Below are 7,491 nucleotides of genomic sequence, written 5' to 3'. Positions count from 1 at the left end.
GACTTTTTTTTAAAGTTTGAAATTTTACCATAAAAAATTCAAACCGGGCACTTGTGGCACATGCCTGTAATCCTTGTGGCTCTGGGGGCTGAGGCAGGAAGATCAGGAGTTCAAAGCCAGCCTCAGCAATTGAGCAGGCCCTAAGCAACTTAGTGAGAACATCTTAATGAGAACATCTCAAAGCAAAACAAAAAGGGCTGGGGATGAGGCTGGGGATGTGGTTATGCCCCTGAGTTCAATTCCCAGTGTCCTCTCCCTGCAAAGATCAAACATATATAGAGACTTATCTGTACAACTCCCCTCAGATTCAGCAACTGATTTTGCCATACTAGTCTTTTCTGCTTTTTTTTTTTTTTCTGCTAAAACACAAGAAATTAATTTGCAGACATTATGTTTCCCCTAACTACATAGACATGTTCTACCTAATGTGCATCTTATATAACCATAATATCAACCAAAAAAAAAAAGAGCTATTCATAAAAAATATCTGATACCCAGCCCTTATAAATTTATCTAATATCTATCTAACCAGGATCCAAAGTTCAGCCATTGTAATGCTTCCTTTGTCCCTATTTGTTTAGGACAGTCCCCCAGCCTTTTGTCGTTGTTGTGTCAATTATGTTTTAGAAGGTACCACATTCTGATTTGTCCTGTAGTTTCCTCACAGCATTTTTTCATTTATCTATTGTTCCCTTTAAGCTAGTAACCCAAATTGTTGATTTGGTCCCTTTGATTTGAGTGATTGGCTAAGATTGGACATTTTTGTCCGGACATTGTCTTTACACCGAACCCACTTTGCATCAAGAGGCACTTGTCAGGATGTCCCACTGGTACTGAAGATAAAGGGGTGTCCCTGAGACAGTTAGGGACACCACAGTGGTACAAAGGTAGGGATGATGGGATGAACCCCTGGGTGCCGTAACGGCTGCCCTTTGTGGTGTGCACACTGCTTCTCTACCTTGGTGCTCTTGGTAATAGACCAGGTGTCAGACCCTGATCAAGCCACAAAAGCAGAAGGTTCTTACAAAAGGAAATCGTTACTAAGGAAAGGCCTCAATCAACCCTCTCACTTCTAGCTTCACTCGTCAACTTAAAAGCACCAACATCCGAGGTTGCATAGCCAGGAAATACGTTATTAGCTTCGCGCTACTTTTGCTGAAAACCACACCTCTAACATGTGGGTTATGAGGAAAATGGTTGCCTAGGTAACTTTTCAGGGCCTTGAAGTCTGCTTTTGCTGAAAACACTGACTCTTCACCTGGGCCTGCAGGGGTCTCATGGGTGATGGAACAGCAGGAGAGGTTTGACACTTCTGACTTCCTGTCATGTCTGTCCTCTTGCTGCCCTAACTTTTGGTTCTGCAAGGAGATATGCTGCTTGCCTTTAGATATGGTCTGTGTTTTCTTCTACCCTATCATGTGCTTTTCCAGTATCCCAAGTTCTGCTGCCTCATCACCAGGCCCAGGTGGAGCCCCAGAGCTCAACTTTAGTCTCCAGAACATTGAGAAAGTGAACTCCTGCTGTTTATGCCCCGCGCCTGGCCCAGGGGAGGAGCTCTGTGCTGTGAACCCCATTATCCCCTCACCTCCCCACTCCACTTTAGGGTTCAGCTTTCTCACCTGACAAATCATCTCACTCCATCAGCCTTCGGGGTTACAAATTCCCATTGGGGTTCCTTTCTATGCCAAACTTTTCATCCCATGTGGACTTATTCTTTAGACTTGCTGCGATGGGACCTTCCCAGTGTACAAAGGTGATTTCTTGAGTGAACTCCGCGGTTTTAAACACAGCAAGGCAGCAGTGGTTCCCTGGGTCTGTCATGTCCGGTTCTTCTCTGATCCCCTTCTTTGACTCTCATCTGAAGCTTCTATTCTCTGGTGGCTTTTCTGACTACCTCCAAAAGATAAAGCACTCCATTATTAATTATTAAATGAAACTCCATATTCCTGCCCATGGTAGTTTTTAGTTCAAACTTCACACTAATTTTGACCATTAAATTAAACATCTTTCTCCAACTACCCTTTATGATTTTTTAGAGTTTGAAAATTCCTTAATTTATAATAATAATTTCACTTACATTTAAACTTGAGTTACAGAGAAGATTATTTTCCTTCAGCAAATTAGCAGGTGCCCAGGGTGTGGAGCGTGTGGCCTGATGGGTAAGGATCACATCAGGAGTGGTTGTTTTATTTTCTTAAAGTCAGTAATTAGATAGCTGGTCTTTTTACCTTGATTCATTCATTCTTTCTTTTCCTTCCTTCCTTCCTTCCCCCTCCTCTATTTCTCTTTTTCTTCCTTCCTTTCTTTCTTTTTGAACTGGGATTGAACCCAGGGCCTCATGAATGCAGGCAGAAAGTTTCATCTTGTTTTTTCCTCCGCATCCCTTGCCTTTGCTTACCGCCCACCCCCATCTGTTCATCTTTGTCCTCTGTGATAGGACATAACAGTTCTGGGTCCTCCGCCCAGCAGCCCTGGGAGCACTGGCCTCTCTTCCCCTTGGCCGCCCTTGACCTCAGTTAGGATCTTTGTGGGTGTGGATTCTAGGTTTTAGCTGCCTCTCCAAATGACTCCTTTGCATGCTCAAGTATGAGAACATTTATAGACCTGACCGGCCACACAGCATCTCTCCAAGTCTTCCCCTCAGAGCTTTCCTAAGTTAGCACTACACCCCGGATTGCAGCCTGTTCTAACAGGTAATGTGAAGCTGCCATGGGAAGCTCTCCGAAGGACTTGGGGGAGCCAGCCAAGTCAGGAGGGAGGTCAGCAAGTTAACAAAAATAACTTAAAATATGGGATAATGTACAATTAGAAGACTCATCAACAGCAACCCCTAGAGAAACAAAACAAAAATAGCAACAACAACAAAAACGGGCAAAGAATAGCTACAATTTTTAAACAAACACTAAGATTACTTGCCAATTTGCAAAGGTAAAAAGAAAGAACCCTGGAATGTTCTGAAGTCAGATTTTTGGCTTGGAAACAATAACAATGAGACTGAGGCCAGACTGTGAATACACACAGGCAAGTCTTTCACTGGAGCTCAACAGAGGGAGATGGCACTGTCCAAGGGACCAGCTCCTCAAACAAAAGGAGACACAAGCTTGATGATTTTTTCTTTTTCTGGGGTGGGCTAAAGTCCATAATTTTCCCACTGGCCAGGGGCAGATTCCAAAAGATGTTTCTTCTTGCTCTAGATTTTCACCAACAAGTCATATTGGGGTCAATTTGTGTGGGTGGTGGCGGTGTTTGAGTTACTCTTGCCTGTTCCTGGCTTCACCCCAAAGGCGTCCATTTCTTTGAGTGCCCCCATGCTCCCTTGAATCTGTATTTAATTTCCCAGAGAGACCTCTGAGTATGCCTTTGAGAGACAGCGGGGGTGAGGGATACTGCAGCAGGGCGGTTTTGTCCTGGGCAGAGCTTGCAGATCTTTGGAAGGAGTCTGTGGGAGAGTTTATTCCTGAGGCACCTAAGCGTGTGGAGAGAAGTCTTTGCATGGGGCTCCCAGTGATACTGCTGGTTATGGCTGATAAGTCCTGATTTCCCACATGTTGAAGTTTGAACATTAGAGAAGAACACGGAGGCAAGCATAGAAAGCAGGGTTTATTTAAAAAGGGTAATACAGACTTCTCCTGGGAGGGAGAAGGGGCCACAGCTGGTGTCCTGGTATCCCAAGAAGGAGGTGTTCTGCCCCTTTTATGTGTCCTAGGCTTCCTCTGTTCTCCTGCCTTTTCTTCCTTACCTTTCTCCCTCCTGCCTAAGTGACTAGGCCCAGGAATGCTCCCTAGGAGGGCCAAAAGGTGGGAAACAGGTGGGCTGAAGGGGGAAGGGCAGAGCGGAGTAGCCCAGGACACGTTAATTAACAACCTTATAGCTCCCTGTAGGGAGGGGCAACTCCTGGGTCGGGTTACCTTATCAACAGGTTGGAGCAGGGGCAGGTTTTTGATAAGGGTGGAGAAAGGGCTCTGGAGGACTTAACATTTTAATTCCTCTGGGGACTTTCTCCAACTTGCCCGGACTCACTCAAAACTGGCCTCCTTTGATCTGACCTGACTCGACTTACCTCTCTGTACCGACTGCCCGTCTGATTCTGGCTTCACCAGGGTAGGGGGTTGCGGATGTCTGTGGCTGGACGTGGGGAAAGGGGTCGGCTCACACTGCAGCAATGTCACCATTTGACCCACCTGGGAGCTGTCCTCCAGGGTCACCTAAGAGCCAGGAGGAAGAGCCGGCGAGTCCAGAGGGCTTATTGGGGAGGAGGAGCAGAGGTTTGTCCGGCTTCTCCAGGTTTCAAAAGCGAAGGGTCTTGGGGCCGCCGCAGCGATGCCCAAACTTTCCCCCATCTCTCCCATCGGGAGGCCCCTGGTTCCGTAGGTCGGGCCCGCGGCACCGCGGGGACCCCGCCGACCCGCTGGACCTCCGACCCGCGGGTGGGAAGGCGCGCAGCGAGCGTTCGCTCTCCTTGGGGCCGTTGCAGCGACCTGAGCGGCTGGGCGCGCGGCGGAGACCGCGGCCGGGAGGAGGCCCCTGGAGCGAGGCCGGCAGCCCGGGGAGAACGGGCCGGCGCGGTCCGCCCAGCCGCCCCTCGTGCCCGTGTCGCTGCGGACCTGAACCGAGGCCACGCACGGTTTTTCTCAGAACAGGAAAGTCTCGTCGGCGGGAACCGCTGACCTGTCCGCGCGCAGCTCCGGTCCGGAGGTCGGCTCTGCAGCTCCTGCAGCCGGTGCCCCAGGACACCCTGGAAGCGTGGACGGCGCGGGGAGACCGTCTGGAGGGCCGCTAGGGGAGGAGTCCGTGGCCGGGGAGGGGTCATCTAGGATCCTTAATTTAGATTAAAAAGGCGCCTAACGGCGACCTCGTGGCGCAACGGTAGCGCGTCTGACTCCAGATCAGAAGGTTGCGTGTTCAAATCACGTCGGGGTCAGCCGGCTTCCGTTTTGTGCGGGCGGACTTGACTCCGAGGGCCGGGGGCAGGTTATTCGCCCCCAGATTCTCTGCCTCCTTCCCTGACTTGCTGCTGGGACCCAGAAATGGGGCACGGGTTTCCCGTCCAACAGCGGCGGAGCGTCTTTTGCCATCTCTTAGGAGGGACCTTGACGGGTCTCCCGGGTCCCTCCCTTCTCCAGCCCCCGAGGCGCAGGGCCCGTTCCCTCCTCGCAGACCCTCGACAGGCAGGTCCTCTGGGCTTCCCTTCTCCCTTCGCTTCCCCGATGCCGCTCTGCACCCGCTGCGCGACTCCATCCACGCCCGCTGGCCCTGGGCCTGGCCGGGATGGCCCTCACCTCTTCTCTGCAAGCATCAGGATGAGCTGAGGGTCACCTCCCCTCCCGTGGCCGGCAGACAGTCTCTGTCCTCCAAGGAAAGAGGAAGGAAGGCCTTTCCTCTTTGTCGGTGATCTTGACCTGAATCTCTTGTCTCCCCAGTCTCCACCTGTTCAATTAGTCCAGTGTCATTATCTTCATAAAGTTAATATCACTTTAAATTGACTCATCATAATTGTATTCATAAATGGAGTACAGTGTAATGTTTTGTTAGTAGTTTGCTTGTTTTAACATGGACACCTTACCTTGATGTTAAATGCGAATGTCCTGACACCAGCCGTGCCTGATGGCCCTGTGTCACGCTAACCTTTCTTCAGGTCCTCAAGGGCCTTTCAGGCTCCTCTCACCGCTCGGCCTTTGCTCCTGCCATTTCGTCTTCCTCCTTTGCACCAGGATTCAGACACTCATCCTTCAGTGTTCATTGAAAATAAGATGTCATTTCTTCCAAGGCAGCCTTTTTTGGGTCTCTGGGCAAGGGCCCCCATTTGTGTGCTGCCTGAACGTGGCTTTCCATTCTCCATCACATTTCCCCACATTGTCTACACATGGAAAGGCACTGACTCTTGCATTAGGACTGCATACTCAGGACTGGACAAGTCTGTGTATTTTATTGCTACCTCCAGTGCCTAGCAAAGTGTCTGGTACACAGAAGGCACTCACTGGTTGTGGAGAAGGGAGAAGGCAGACTTTACTGTGGCATTGCCAAACACCTTCAGCAAGATAGCAGAGGTGGTGGTGCAGAGCTGGGGGTGTCCCAGTGGCAGAGCACTTCCCTAGCTTGTGTGGTGCTCTGGGTTTAAGCCCAAGCACCGCAAGAAGGAGAACAGAATGGCAGCTGGTGCAGGGGTAGCATGCGACGCTCAGGGGACAAATGGAACCATCTGCTGTCCACGTCCCCTTCTCTTTTTTTCCTTTTCCTTGAAATGGACCTGTGCAATGAAAGCCCAAGCTAGTTTTCTTACTAAGAATGCACTCAATTACACTACCTTGATGTTACCTGGATCAATCTATCTGTGCCATTCGTTGGCCCTGTCTTTTGCCTTATTAAATGTGGGAAAAAATTTTTTATCTCCAAATGGGAAAATAGGATAATTGTCATTAAAAAAAAAAAAAGAATCAAGCCTGCATTTTTTACTTTATTGTATTCCTAAAAGATCTGAAGTTACAGTCCTCTGCTAAAATTGTACAATAATTATTTTCTATATCTTGCTCTAAGCTTCACCATCTCAGATTGTATTGGTTTTCTAGGGCTGCCAGAACTTCTGTGTCCAGTGTCCTGATCTCCTCATCAGTCACTGAGATAGGGCCTGCCCATAGCCCTGATTTTACCTTATCTCCTCTTTAAAGACTTTATCTCCAAATACTGTTGCTGAAAGTTGGGACATTGGACTTGGAGAGTGGGGAATTCAGTCCCCGTCAACAGTTAGGTTGGGTATTGCTCTGGGTTAAGGTGACAGTTACACATTAAGTGTGGTGCTAGTATCTCTCTAGATTTTAGGTAACTCCTCTGTTTTCCAGAAAAGCTGAAGGTTACCATAAATAATTTATTCAAGGTTGTATTCTAAAAAAGGAACAAACCAACAGGGAACTTAACTTTTTCTGACACCAGATCATGTGAATTTAGCAGCTGTGGATTAAAAGGAGAAATACTATTAAAATCATCACTTTCACACAAATACAAATGAACTTGTGTTTTATTTAATTCAGTAATTAATGATTAACTCAAAGTTCCAAGTTGTCAATTCTGTGAACAATTCAATGACATAGATGCATTATAATATTGGAAATCTTAATAAAAATCTGCAGCTTATATGCCCTTTGTTATCAGAAATACAGATGATTCTACAAATGAGACCCAGGGACAACATATACAAGCTGTCCTATAACAGCACATTGTGAAATTTACAAAGAAGTGACCTTCATGACCTGTTCAATTATTTTTTGGTGGAAAGGAGCAAAACACTTCAATAGAGATCTACATTTTTGACAATATGTGTTTTTGGTTTCCCACAACTTGGGTTGTTCTGACATCCTTTTCTTGCCATTTGAAAATAATGTAGCTCCTCATGTCAAATCTGGTATCATCTTGGACAATAGTAGGTCTGAGAATATTATGCTTTCTCCCTCCTGGTGGACTTCTCATTGCATTGTTGACTGCATATGCACATGTGTC

At 47.7% G+C, this 7,491-nt stretch overlaps 1 non-coding gene across 1 annotated transcript; it reads left to right on the top strand.

The window, feature by feature from the left end:
- Positions 1-4,849: 4,849 nt before the first annotated feature.
- Trnaw-cca (transfer RNA tryptophan (anticodon CCA)) lies at positions 4,850-4,921 on the top strand. Its single transcript has one exon. It is a non-coding gene; the product is annotated as a tRNA-Trp (tRNA).
- Positions 4,922-7,491: the final 2,570 nt, after the last annotated feature.

Source organism: Marmota flaviventris, chromosome 6 (genome assembly GCF_047511675.1).
Source record: "Marmota flaviventris isolate mMarFla1 chromosome 6, mMarFla1.hap1, whole genome shotgun sequence".
Taxonomy (NCBI): Eukaryota; Metazoa; Chordata; class Mammalia; order Rodentia; family Sciuridae; genus Marmota; species Marmota flaviventris.
The sequence above is the reverse complement of the archived record's forward strand: the minus strand, read 5'-3'. Positions and strand labels throughout refer to the sequence as shown.